This window comes from Neolamprologus multifasciatus, chromosome 16 (assembly GCF_963576455.1).
Source record: "Neolamprologus multifasciatus chromosome 16, fNeoMul1.2, whole genome shotgun sequence".
In the NCBI taxonomy this organism is placed as follows: domain Eukaryota; kingdom Metazoa; phylum Chordata; class Actinopteri; order Cichliformes; family Cichlidae; genus Neolamprologus; species Neolamprologus multifasciatus.
In genome coordinates, this window is record NC_140454.1 from 14,803,282 (window position 1) to 14,817,756 (window position 14,475).

The following is a 14,475-nucleotide window of genomic DNA, read 5'->3' on the forward strand; positions in this document are numbered from 1 at the left end:
ATCTGGCTGACACAATCACCGGATCTCAATCCAGAGTTGAGAAAGTTGGGATGCGGTGGAATGGAAGATTGGCATCATGGATGTTCAGAAGAAGGTTGTGGCAAAGAAGGTTTAACTCTCCACAACGAGTTAAACCTTCATCGGACAATGAACTTGCAACATAACAATGAAAAGAACGTCATATTTTCCAGTAACAGTCTGTTGTTGAAATTTTGAATTTCCAAGTCTCAATATGAAGGGCTAACCTGACTCCATAGGTTTGGAATCACTGTATCAATATTAGCCTTATTGCCTTATTGACATTTTGCACACCATGACCCCTCATCCAACTCACAGTCAAAATCAAACTTAATTTTAATATCAGTTTCCTTCCTTTATCCCTTCTTTCCTTCCTTCTGGCCAGCAAGCCTTATCCGTGGCGCACTAACAAAGGGGAAAAAAAAAAAACTCGCTGGCCCCGCCCCCTTTAAAAACGCAAAAAAAAGAAGAAAAAAAAAGAAAAAAAGGGGGGGGGGCGGGGGAGGAAGGCCAGCAACAATGTGATAGACAACACAGCCGCTCTGCTCTCTCAGCGTAGTAGTGGATATCTTCACAGTGACCAGAGAGCAGAGGCGAGCCAAAGCGAGCCGCATGCTCGCTGTGCAACAAGGGGGACGGGAGCAAAATGAACCACCGGAAAGCCGCAGCAGCAGCATCCATTGAGGACCCGTAACAGTATTTGGGTAAGGCTTTGTTTGCTCTCCCTAGGATTTCGATACAGTTCTGCATTTTCTGATTATGAGCGCTTTGTGCTTTGAGCGGAACAAGGGGAGGATGTGTTCGCACGATGTTTGCTTAAAGCGCTGCAATACCGAGAATTTGAAAAAAAAAAAAAAAAAAACCCTAAATAAAAAGAAAAAACATGCGGATGAGAATGTAGCCGACAGCGCTTTGTCTTCGTTACTTCTCCGGAGCAGCATAACCATCACAGGAAGCTCATTTTAACAGCGGCTCATTTTTATTAGTATCTGCGCTTCTGTGTTTGGTTAGATTGTTAAATTAAAACAGAGGCATTGTTGACACAGGCAGCAGAGTTCATCGTTTCTGACGCGCTCCTGTTACCCGGCGCTGTTTAGTGTTTTTCTTTTTTTTCTGCTTCGCCCCACAATGGATTGATTTCATTCACAGCTCACTGTGAAGCCAGGCCCCCACTCCGCTCTACAACTTGGGAAGAACATGCGGAGGTTTCTCGCTGCCTTAGCGCTCAGTTATTGATGCACATGCTGGAGCAGCTCCACACAAAACAGCAAACCAAGGCCAACTAAGGAGCTCCAGGTTAAGACAACTGGAAGGAAAAATAATAATTTATTGAATTAAATTAAAAACAGTTGTATAGTATTACATTAATAGCGCTTATTTGACGCAAACAAAAATCAGTGCCACTTTAGTTAAGGTGGAAATAACCTGCTTTGTATACCAAAAGTTACATTTAGCAGTCATGATTTGGTGCTCACGTGCTCCTTATTGAAATGTCTTTTTCCTTTATAAACACAGCTGCTTCCCCTCAGTTCACTTCACTTCAATTCGGTGTTATTTATGTAGCGCCAAAACACAACAACAGTTGCTTCAAGGTTCGTTATTGTAAGGTAAAGAGCTTACAATAAACAAAAAGAATTCCCATTAATCAGACAACCACCTATGAGGAAGCGCTTGGGGAAAGTGGGGAGGAAGAACTCCCTTGTAACAGGAAGAAACCGCAGAACAGGCACAGGGAGGGGGGAGACGTCTGCCAAGACCGACCGGGGGTGATGGGAGGAAAAGAGGACAGAACACACACTGTTGAAGAGAGCCAGAGATGAATAATGACTAATGATTAAATGCAAGTGGTGTTTAAACACATTTTGACACAGTTGTAGCCATTTGTTTTTAAAATTAGAAGCTAACCTATTCTACTTTACATTCACTCACAGACTAACACCAGGTGATTGAAAGCAGTGAAAACAACAACAACAGGACCAACAACACACAGACACACACTGGTGTCAAGAGCAATTAGTGCAGAAGGTTTGGAACGTGATGCCTTTTGAAGTAGTGCGAGTTGTCTTGATATCAGCAACAGGAAGTTTTATCACTGAGCTGTCGCCACTTTTAGCTGAATGTCACCGTAACACATTAAACCTGCCAAAGAAACGCACACAGCCTTCAAGAACCACGGCGGAGTTTGGGAGTCGACTGAAACTCATTACAGTGAGAACACGCGCACACGCACAACCTCGCTGTTCTCCGTAGTCCACCGGAATCAAAGGCACCGGTCTGTTCTTTTGTATTTTCCTTCTCTGTGCATCATAAACAGCTCAGGGAAGGAAATTCAAAGCTCCTCTCCAGGTTATAGTGACATTGCATCAGAAAAGTGTTATTACGTGTGCGCGTGTGTAGAGCTGCTGAATATTTATGTGCGCTGTGGTTTTCAAGGCTTCATGGAATTTACAAGGACAAGGACAAAAGTTGAATATAATGGTCACTGTTTAAACTGTAGAGGTAAAGTTATTGTTGTTAAATTATTCATTTATATATGATAAAATAAACCAGAGCAAAAACGCAGGATCGCTTTGTGTTCTACTTCTCAAACCATAGATGTTCTTAGCCCCTCTCACAGTGCATTATAAATGTGCAAATGAATGCTTGATACACACAGATTTACACCCGCGCTGTGTGAAAGCGTTGTGACTGTCACACAACTTCTGTATTACTGCTATTACACACAACTAGCTAATCGCATCCACGCGTTGGCTGGCACCTCTTTGTGTCTGCAGCTGGATGTTTATTGTCTCCAATGGGGCTCCCTCCCTCTGTGTGTGCAGACAAGGCAAAGGTGTTAAGGAGAGCTCCTTTCTTTGCACACACTAACACTAATACACCACATTTACTCCACCACAGCAAATACATCAAGCCATTTTTACACACAGAGTCTTTATTTCTTTATCGAACTGATAGATATTGACCAGCATGTAGTTCTTTGACACGCTGAGTGCAGCTCAAAGTCGTCATTGGAAAAATGTGTGTAAATACAAATCAGCAAGTCGCTGAAACTGCAACATTGTAAGCATGTGGGTCAGTATCGTGTGTTCACGATTCTCACAATCTCTTTCCTTTTCAACCTTTCTGATCATGTGACCCAAAGTTGCATTCTGCCATGAAGGTAGTAAACATGTAAAATGGTAAGGGTGTAGAGGTTCTGTAAAACTAGTGAGAATTTACACTGCAAAGAAACACATTAGGTTGAAAGGAAGGTTTGGAGGTTAATTACACACACACACACATATATGTAAAAGGGTGTATATGTAAAAGTGTTGTGTGTGTGTGAGTGTGTGCACTCATGAATATGGCTCTAAAAATACTAGGAGGTGAAAAAAATGCTAACAGATGAAATGCATAATTGAAGTCGGCTATGACCCAGTAACAGTGTTGGAGTCAAAGACTGACTGTTCTTATTAGCATCAGATGAGAGGATGTCTGAGAGGGGAAGTGATTCATACCAGCTTTAGTCTGGATTAGGCTGTAAAGAGATAGATAGATGTGCAGCAGTCGATCTGTTCACGAGCAGGGCTGTGAAGTGGATATTGCACCGCTGCAGCCTCGAAGGTGCTCGGAATAGTTGCATTGATTAAAGTATAAGATGGTACTGCTGATATTGAGGTTTTCAGAATGCTTTTTTTTTTCAAAACCAGTTCATATTGATTTAATTTTTTAATTGCATTAAGCCTGCAGTAGCATGTTTTTCATCACCTGAGGGCAGTGCTATGAACAAAGTTCAACAGAGTCAGGTTTCTTTGCGTTAGCTGGCTCGACAAAACCCAAAGCCTGAGTTGGAGGTAGTGGGCATCATGACAGTATTTATCAGTTTTTTCTGTCAAGTTGGGCTTTCTGCCTCAAGCTCTGCACACTCACATAAAAATGGGCATTTTTGTAGGTAATGTGACTCTTCTTCCACCAAAAAATGATCCCTGTGAGTGCCACCTAGTCTAGCCAGAGACGTTATCAGATGGTGATAATTAATAGTGATTAAAATTCTCCAAAGAACAGAAAAAGTATCCGAGTAAAATGCAACACAGTTGCAAATAAGACAAAATTAATGCTGCAGAAAATTAATAATCTGGTGATTTTTTACCGCAGAGCGGTAAAATAAATATATTAATTCAAGTTATGCTGAGTGCACTTTCTGCGCTCTGGTTTTTTTCTAAGGTAACGGCTCCAGATTAGAAGCCCTGAAACTTTAAACGGATTTATTGAACACTAAAGGTTTATTGTCCCAATAAATGAGATCGCTGAAAGCGGTTTAGTTTGTTGGCAGATTAACTCAAATTAATGTTATTGAGTAAACAGGTGTTTCACATATAAAACATATTTTCCCAGCAAAGATTTTAAAAGATTAGCACTTTAAACGTGCTGTAAATGATAGATTTAAATCAGATTTTAGATTTTAAACCAAAACTCTAAAACTGTCCTCAGGTTATATGCTTAACATATAACCTATTACCATGGGGATTTAGGGTACTTTAAGCTCAAAGAAGCTCACTAAGCCATTAATCTCTCTGAGCAGCACATGCCCCAAGTGAAAACAAGTAACCCAAACTTTTTAACTTGACATGCCAGCCTTTGTATGTATCCTTAATTTGGACTTGTGTTTCTATCTAGCTGTTAGATTTATCCAGTGTTGGGTTACTTTTAAAATGTATTCCATTACAGATTACAGAATACATGCCCCAAAATGTATTCTGTAACGTATTCCGTTATGTTACTCAATGAGAGTAACGTATTCTGAATACTTTGGATTACTTAATATATTATCATGCTGTTTACAACTACGTGAATGTACTATTGCTGTGATTTATTACTGTTACTGAAGGTCCGCGGCTCCGAACCGTAGTAAAGGGACCTCTGGCTAATACGGTTAGTTCTGTGTCGGGTGAAAACTAGCTTTACTTTGTTGTCTGGGTCAACAGTCGAGTCTTAATAGCTTACTTACAACTGGGCTCGTCAGGCACTCTTCTTGGCTGCAGTGGTTATTATTATATTTACATGCTTCCAGCTCCCGTTTTTGCTCGATGACAACTCGTACTTTTCCTTTTTCTCCCTCCCTCGCTCACAGACACATAACGTGTATGGCAGTCCATTCTCCCTGCAGCACGGACTACACTGCCTATGATGCTACATTCTTTAGGGCTATACCGGTAGCATTCTGCCTATTAGCTTAGCACAACAACAACAGGCGCTCTCTCACCCAGGAGACACGCAGCGAGAGAGCGTCACCCTGTAACCATGGCAACCGTAACGCTGCCACCTGGAACAACAGAACGTAGCTGTCAAACAAAACCCAAACAGTCCTGACCCGCCACAATATGAAACAGGGAAGTACCGCCGTGTAATCCATTTATTTCAACAAAGTAACTGTATTCTAAATACCACCTTTTTAAACGGTAACTATAACGGAATACAGTTACTCATATTTTGTATTTTAAATACGTAACATGTATTCCGTTACTCCCCAACACTGGATTTATCACAGTTTTTCAACAATGAAAGGAAGAAGTTAAGACTGTGCAACTAGTTGCACAACTTGTAACTGTCAGAAAAGTTTCGAAACTTGTTTGCTTTCACAGAATCTTTTAATGTGGGCTCAAAAATTGCAGCACGTAAGAAATGTTAGGCTAATTTGTTTGTTTCATGTCTATGATAGAAAAAAAACTATGTCAGTGGAGTTTTAAAAAACCAAATATCAGTATCTGTCCTAATAACAAAATCCGGCATTGTTCGAGCTCTACTAGTGAATCTCTTGATGCATGCTTAATCATCCAGGTAAGTAAATGCTGAAAATTCTACGTCCAGATGAACAGAATCAACCTGGTGAATGTTTTGATGCTTTCATATGTATGTGTACTAGACTGTAAAACAACCTTTGTAAGACTCATGTCACACAACGTGAGATCAGATTGTGTGATTAAAGAACAGCGTAAAGCTGATGAATATGAGGGCAGAAACAAATCATCTGCTTGCGTCATCTGGTTTGTGCTGCTCTTATCTGTGGAAATTACAGTACGCAAAACGTGTTTTGAAATATATATTTTTTCTTTTATGTTGCTTTCTGTTGCTTTTGCATGTGATGGTCCACTTATGGAGTCACCTCGAAGGGGAATTGGCATGATTTTATGTTTTTGGTTTGGTTTTTTTGGATGTTGGTGGGAGCGTGAGTCACACAGTCAGAACCTGGTTATAAATTAGTGAAGGTGTGAATTTCGCCACAGGGCAGCTGTCTTTGATTGGTGCATTTGAGAGACGGCCACAGATTTTTGCCACCTTTCCCAAAGGTGTCCAAAATCAAACAGTGTAAAGAGGCCTTTAGTCTCTGATTGTGTCCATCTGCTGTGTGGTGTTCAATAGGTTTTCGAAGGTGACTTTTGAAAGCTTTTTTTTCTTCTTCTTTTTGTGAGTAAAAGCAACCACACAGTAATGTCACAGGCCGAAAAGCCCTGCAAAGCTGAGGGGAGCTGCAGAGTCAGGTAATAATTCTCCAAGTTTTTGATACACGAGCTCCTTTGTAATTGTTCCTAACATGCTTGCAATTTTACTGTTGGCGATGGCTAGAGGTAGGGTTTCAATTTTATCCGCACCAGACTGTAAATGTTGAGATACAGTGCAAAGGAGTGGAGGGACTTGACGGGCAGGCCACTCCGGGAAGGTGGAGGTGTAATTTCAGATGCCCACTAACCGACCAGACCAGCAGTTATCTGAGCTCAGGCTTCAAAAGCCAGGAGAGCTGGAGTCATCAAGCCCAGCTGTGTCCCTCACTCCTGGCTGTAGTGCGTGAGGCCTCGGAGGATGACCCCTCTGAACACAGCGGCGTCTTTGGTAATTAGCTGTCTTCACAGGATTGTAAAATTCCCGAGGAGGCGTTATTCAAACTTAGCTCGTGTGCAACTCGATGTTCAATGCTGTAGTCCTTATGGTGTGTCTTCTTAAAAAGGGACACGGGATATTCAAGCAGCTTATTATGGCATCACATTCTTATTTTTACTCTTAAGTCTCTAATCTCAGTTCATGAGGGGAGGCAAGTGTCCGGAGTTCAGACAGATTATAAAAAGGTTAGCTTTCTGTAAATGGTTCTTGAGCTGTAGATTAGTGGGTTTGGTCTCTGCACAGTTAAGTAAATAATATTTATTTATATAGAACTTTTTAAGCAAAGAATCTATTACAAAGTACTTTACAGGGAATTTAAAACTATATCGCACAAAAACAACATAATATGAAAGAACATCATCCAAATACCTGTCAAAAAAGATTGGTTTTCAGCTGTTTTTAAAAGAAAAACAGCGATCGTGGAGGCGCGGTGACGTGGAGAATGCTTACGCCCTTGCTCAGCATTCCTCTTCTCCGATTCTAAAATGCAGTGTTTCACGCTACCTGTCAGCATTGATTGTGGTCCCAACAGGCAGAAAGTCAACCAACAATACCCCTTTTCGGTCCCAAAACACAGTTGCACACTGCGTGCACTGTGCGTAAGCATTCTCCGTGACACAGCGCGTCCACACGTCGCCCTTAAAACTGTCGCTCTCCTGCAAAACTTTGGTTGGAACATCATCACCCAACCACCCTATAGTCCGAACTTTACACCCAGTGAGATAATCCATCCACAATACGAGGTTAGTCATTTATATACTGATGCATGGGCTGAGCTGTAGTTACATCGTAAGGTTTTAAAAACTGATCTTTAAAATGAACAGCGGCAATAAAAACCGAGAGAGGCCGACAGTGATCACTGACTGTTTTTAGGGGCTTTTTGAGATTAAATAGAACAAGATACAAAGCATGTTAAAAACACAAAAGCCTACGCCTACGCAGGGTAGTTTGGGCCCGGAAGCAAGATTTGTCATGTCATCACTTAAAGACTGGATCCCTTTTCTGTGTGTGGACCAGAGAAATATCGATACTGGCAGCAGTTTTCTGAGCCTGTTTGTCTCGTTTCCTAATCATCAGTAAGCGTGCGAGGTGATACGGTCTGGTACTACAAACATCGCCATGTACTTTCAGCCTACACAAGAAGGGCAACAGACAACGAAAGAGGCTTTAAGTGGACTTTCTCTACTTTTTCCCCACGTCAAACGGCCGCCCGCTGTGGGCGTCAGCACTCCCGGCTGTATTTATGGGCCATAATGTGAGGTGTGGAACTGCATTTCCTTCATAGGACCTTGCCGCTGGCAGACTGTATTCAAGCGAGCGCTATGCACCGTGAAAGCCTGTCATCAAGAAGCACTGCTCTGTGTGATTTATCAGAAGAGGATGTGGTTGGAAGGTCACAATGAGTCAACCTTTTCCAGCCATATAATTTCATCAGATTTGCCATTTTCCTCCGGTGAAGAGAACTTTGTAAACTAAGCACTAGTTTCATTTCTCTTCCCCCCACTTTTTGGAACCATGAATTGCCAAGTCCTCTAAATATAGTGTCATTTTAGACTTTTTAAGTCTTCCACCTATTTAGACTCTAAACAGCCAGTGTGGTGGCTGATGAATAATAATTTTCTCTTGTCTAATGTCTGCTTTGAATAAGTCACGGGGTTTTTTTTTCCCATTGGCTGTGTCAGTAGCACTAGTCTCAAATAAAACACGTCCTCTCCTCTGGTAATTACAAGGTGCACAACCAGCTCTCCCAGTGTTCTGATAGAAAGGGGCTAATTGCCAGTGCAGTGACCTTGTCCACATATGTGTGTGTCCAGGTGTTGTCTCAGTATTATGGTTTCTTCTCTCCTTTCTGCAGAGTGAAGACTCTGTTGTTTCCTCTGTGCTAAAAATCAGTTGTGGGTTTTCTGTAACAGATGGACTGTGACAGGTGTGCTTGTGTCTGTGTGTGTGTTTTGTGTGTGAGAGACTTCTGCTTCCCTGCACCTCTTAGCCATTATTAGGTGTAGCTGCTTCTTCAAAGCAAGATTAATGAGTTTCTGAGCATGCCTTTGCAAAAATAGACATTTTTGCTCAAGTGATGTAATCAGCGCTGTAGTTGAAGGAGGATAGAAGGGGACAGGACAGACCTAATCTCCCTCAGTGGGATCGGTCTTTAATGGAGTTGGTGCTTTTTGCTCTGACCTTGCTGGACCTGATATTACAGCAGCATGAAGCCATCTCTCATGAGTCTGATCCTGTTACCACCAAGTGGGAATCCGGATGAAAGACGTCTCTTTCTCGGTATTTCCTATAATTGATGAGCCTGTCTGTAACTTATTTGTTTTGTGGGCTGTGTCATTGTATCAACACAAAAACGGACAAGTTTTTACACGTAACTCATGATTACATTTTCTTTTTACAGGAAAGTGGTGGTGCCAGGCAGCACAGGAAAACAAAACGACACACACTGTTGTCCCGGTTAAACCAGTAAGTCTATTAACTAGTCACATGGTGCTAGCATTCACCCATAATTTAGATGTTGTCAGTGCTGTTTAGTAGGTGTGTGTTGCATCGTTCACTTTGCTGTTTTGTTTTTATGGAAATGAGTTGTAGTGTTTTGGTTGATCCCTAAGCTACAGTTTGGTTAGAACGCCTAGATGTTACAGACAGATATTTGTTTGCGTTGAGACAGATGCGTACTTCAGGAGGTGAATGGAAATGTTGCACAGTCTGTGAACTAATGATACAAAAGTCTGGTGGGACATTATCGTGAGAGGCCCTTTTATGATCCAGTATTATTTGAGGATTTGTATGTTTTTAGGAAATTAAGATTTAGGAAATTAGATTTTTTTTACATGTGTTGACCAGTTTTGTGTCATAGTTTTTGAAAAATTATTTGAGTTTTTTAAAATTAATTGTGTGCATTTAAAAAATAAAGACTACTAGGCGGGGGCTGTCTGTGCTGTTTCACTATCGTTGTTCTCGCATAAACTAGCCCTCTGTATACATAAAGAGCTGAGCAATGCAATTCAAGTAGTGCACCATAACTAATAAGTAAGTATTAATGACTCTGGTGTTTACTTTCTTAATGAATGGCTGACATTAAAGCAGTGATTCTCAATTGGGGTCTCTTGATTTTTGTCAGTCCAAAATCCAAAGCTGTTCACTTTTTAATTACTAGGAAGAAAAAGAAGACCAAAAACAAATCAGATCATCTGAGAAATCATTTGAGAATCTGAATTTCATTTGCTGTTTTATTATCGGTTATTGTGCTGACTAAAAAATACCAAGAAGAAATGGACACAACTCGGAGTGAAAACAAAGTGGAACAAAGAGGACTTGGACTCTAGTGTCACAACAATACTCTTGCTGATACTCTTTTAGTTACTCTTGTAGTTACTCTTGTAGTTAGCCTTCTGTGTATCTGTCTACATATTTTTTCCTCCCTTTTGGTTGTAGAGTCCTTATTTAGCTTCTGAGATTTAAATCATTTCATTGTTTGTGTAGCTGTTGGAAATGTGTTTTTAAAACCGTGCTTAGCTGCAGCCATGTGATTATTAGCGTATGTGACTGGCAGGCAGTTGATTGGCTGGAACTAGCTGTGTTGTGTATGTGAAAGGTGTCATTTGTGCGGAGCCGGTTTCTCTAATGCCAGTACAAATTCACATTTCCACAAAAAGACTGACAGTCAAAACAAGATTACAATAACTACAAGCAAGCAACGAGGAATATTCAGTCAGTTCTCTGTATGTGTACAGTACAATATTAAAATGACCGACGTCAGAGCAAAGCCACGCAGATGTGATCACAGCCAGCCAAGCGGTGTCTGCGCTTACATCTGCATGCACAGTACCACAACTGAATGTAGGTCACAGATGAAGGCAGTGGTAGTGGTGGTGGGGGTGGGCATTGGAAATGGAAGTGAAGGGAAGAGGAAGCCCTTCATTATGTCATTGTGTTGGAGTTTCAGTGACAGGACTAGAATAGGATGTACAGGGAGGTTTTAAGAATTAAAGTAATAATTCTTCTACATGTCCGCAAAAACAAAGATGCAATATGTCAGCAGGCCCGTCTTGTTCCTCTCTGACAGGGTCAGAAAACAACTACCTGCATTAGATAAATGACTTCTGCTCACTTTTCTTTTTTTTTCCCAGCACAAGAAAACGTTTCAGCTTTGACATTATCCTGTCTCCACTTTCTCATTTATGTGGGCTTCAGTCTATTTGCTATTCTTATCAGCTGCTCTTTGAAGTTTGAAGATGTGATGAAGTGTAGCAGACCCTTTGGAGAGCTCAGATACTGCCAGTGTAATTACACAGGATGAAGTGTTCTGTACCACATGGTAATAACTCCATCGCCTCCTGAGGCTAAAAGTACGCTGTGCAGCAGGGCACTTATGAAGTGAGGAAGGAGAGACACTCTTCATTTAATCTTTGCATGCGCTTCGTCTTTATGTTCGATTTCTCACTTCAGCTCACGTATTCAAGTGACCTCTGACATCTTGCTTTTCATTTTCGGTGTCTCATTTGTTCCTTGTCAGATCCAGAACCGCCCAAGTTTCCCCAGATTAGATGAGAAAGTGCAGCATGTACAGTGAAATGTTATGCACTGGACGGGCTACGTTTGAATGATATCCATTAACTTTGGACGATTGGACAAATGCACCGCCCAACCCTGTTATTTAAAAAAAAGAAAAAGAAAAAAGAAGCAGTTCCAGTGATGGCCCCGGCTCTGGAAGTGTGTCTGTCTTAATGACACTTACAGCTTGAATCGTGTCGGCAGACCAAAAACGTTGGACGCATTTTAGTTTCCAGAGTCTGTATTTGGTATGTTGCTAACATGGTTAATTTCCATCTCTGTCTCATATAGAGCAGTTTAATTGATGAGATCAAAGGCTGTGTAGCTGTTTCATCACTTTTACACTTTATTATTTTGCCTCTTGGAGTAATTTATTCAATCTCTTCTTTTGGAAAAGTTCTGCTCATGTGAAGGGGAGTGAAGCGTGAAATGTGAAATGCAGATTAGTTGGTGGAATTGCACCAAAACAGCATTCTACTTGACTTTGAACTAGGTGATGTGAATAAGCAATGAATAGGAAAGGGCTCTGTTCCAACAAGTTCTGACTTCAGCCATAAACATATCAGAGTAGATTAACTCAGAGATGTTCAACTCGTAGCTTTTAGTTCCGTGAAGGCTGATCAGAATAAGTTCAATCTGCTCTGAGTGCGTTCACCCCGAGTTAAGTGTGTGCATGAGTAGAGGGGAAAAAAGCGATCATCAGCAGAGCTTCGGGATGCACCATGGCAACCGGTAAATAGAGAGCAAAGCTTCCATTTGAATCCAGTTGACTGAGGAATATGAATGTGTGTCACCGTGGACCACGAGTTTGATCTCAAGAACAGAACAGAGTCAGTTTAGTTAGCTTGAACCACGCTACCGGTATAATAAACACTGTTACATTTTTAAACAGAGGATATCATTTTTTTTGTAGTGTCTTTTTTTATCTTTTGCTATGTGCTAACATGGCTAATTTCTTTTACCTACTTTGAATTTTCAACAGGTAGAATCCACATCCTGTGTCATGTGACTGATTCAGGTGGTTTACATACATACATATTGCTGTAAAGCTTAAAGGTTAATATTTATTCCAAAGTGAAGAGATAAGGTTAACTTGGCTTGAAATATTTCTTTTCTGTCAGAAGCTTATAAAAATGTGTTTTAAATAAATAACAGGTGTAAATAAAAGGTGTAGAAAATCCTAAATCTAATCAGTCAAAAGCTACTAGTCCTACAGAATAACACAAACAAAATGGAAAAGTTAATTCATTAGTCAGTTCCAAATAAATAATGTACACAATAATACAAAATATAATCTCAAATTATATCAGTTCTTCTGTATAGACTTAAAGTGTTAAAAGTGTTGTTTTATTTATAGCCTATTGCACATTTAAACAACAGAAGTTGACCCAAAGAGCTTTAGAGACGGGCACATTTACAATCCAGGTCTCCAAAAAACCCAGTTTCAAAATGGAAAAGCCAAAAGGTGTGTTTGATCGTGTTAAATCACTACTGTGAAAAGTAAAAGTGATTTATTGGTCATTAAAATGTATTCAGAATTTACATATTGATGATGATTTATCTCATAAATCATGACACAATGCTCTGCCCTCTATAAGCTTTATGTGGTAAAAGTATCTGTATATTGTAGCGGCAGAACAGACCCTGTATTTATTTCGTATCGGCTCTATACCGAAATCTGCAGTATTGCACGTTCTAATTTAGCATATGTGTTGCTGCTGCCAGCTGCTGCTTCTATGCTGTATGTACCTAATCTGACATGACTCTAACTCACCATGATATTTGGTTCGACGCTGTGCTTTTGTGTCGTCTCCCTTTTAGTTTTATTGACTTTATGTGACCATGTCTTTGTCTTTTTATTTCCAAGCCCCAACTGTAAATATAGTTAGGCGTGTCAACATATTTGAAAATGTCAGACTATCTCCAACTAGCTTTTAAAAACGTAGTTTAAACATTTAGTCATCTCAGGCTAATCTTTATTGGTATTACTCGCTTCATCTTCAGCTTCTCAAATGTCACAGCCAGTTTTTCTTCAGTGTGACTGACTGCAACGTGACAAATGATTGATTGTTGTGTTGTGTGTCTAAAGCTTTATGCAGATCAATTATATTCAAACAGCAATTGCAATCATGTCAAAGCAGCCATGTTACTAAAAAAATGAACTAATGTCTAACTGTGATTTCAGTGTTTGTTGAAACATAAACTCCTGGAACCTAATTCGCTCCACTTTGTATGATTGAAGAAGTGAAACTGAGTGAAAGAAGAACTGATTCAGATGCTGTCAAAAGAAACGAGTTGGAGAGAAACTCAGAGTTTGCAGCATGAATTGAAACCTGGCTTCTGAAACGGGGTCTGGGACACCGGCAGGGTCTTCACCACTTTCTGTTTCGCCTCACGCTGCTGCACATTACGCAGAGCTTCATAGTAGCTGGACGTGTCTAAAGATGTTTGTACCCGTTAGAATAGTCTAAGCTGAAGGCAGATTAAAACACCCTCCGTTCTTGCACGCCACTTCATGCAGCTCTCATCTGCCTCCAGAAAGACATTCGGTCACATCCCAATAGACACAAATTCCTGGGATAAGACAAGCTGCCATTTATTATGAATAAACTCTATTTATTTATAATAAATGGCAGTTCCAAATGCATAGTTTTTGAACTCTGGAAAATGTGTATATGGGGCAGACTTTGGAAGCTCCCATGCATGCTGACAGGCACTTCAGTGTTAGGGGCCAGTGTGTAGTTTCTCTGAACTAGCTCTTCAGATATGCTGTCCAACCAAGTCAGACATCAAATGCGTTCATAGACATCCCCATCAGCCGCACACTCGGATTGGAATGCATCCCATCATCTTACACAGGCTTGTGTATGTGAAAAGGTCCACAGGAGAGGAGTACAATACCTCTCTGCTCGCTCACCTGCGGAGGGCCGGCCATTCACATGGTCAAGTGGGTGTGAATGTCAGATCTATTTTAAAAGATTATGG

The 14,475-nt window shown here is 40.7% G+C and overlaps 1 protein-coding gene across 7 annotated transcripts in view; it reads left to right on the top strand.

The window, feature by feature from the left end:
• The first annotated feature begins 516 nt into the window (after positions 1-516).
• st6gal2a (ST6 beta-galactosamide alpha-2,6-sialyltranferase 2a) overlaps positions 517-14,475 on the top strand; it is a 39,759-nt gene continuing 25,800 nt past the window's right edge. For 3 of the 7 annotated variants that reach the window (XM_085134450.1, XM_085134449.1, XM_085134451.1), the window contains exons 1-2: positions 517-722; positions 9,335-9,399. The gene's annotated coding sequence lies outside the window, so the exon portion shown is untranslated. Of the gene's footprint in view, positions 4,693-5,545; positions 9,400-14,475 lie in introns of all 7 variants that reach the window. The other 4 variants (XM_085134448.1, XM_085134452.1, XM_085134453.1 and 1 more) reach the window with 2 other exon arrangements.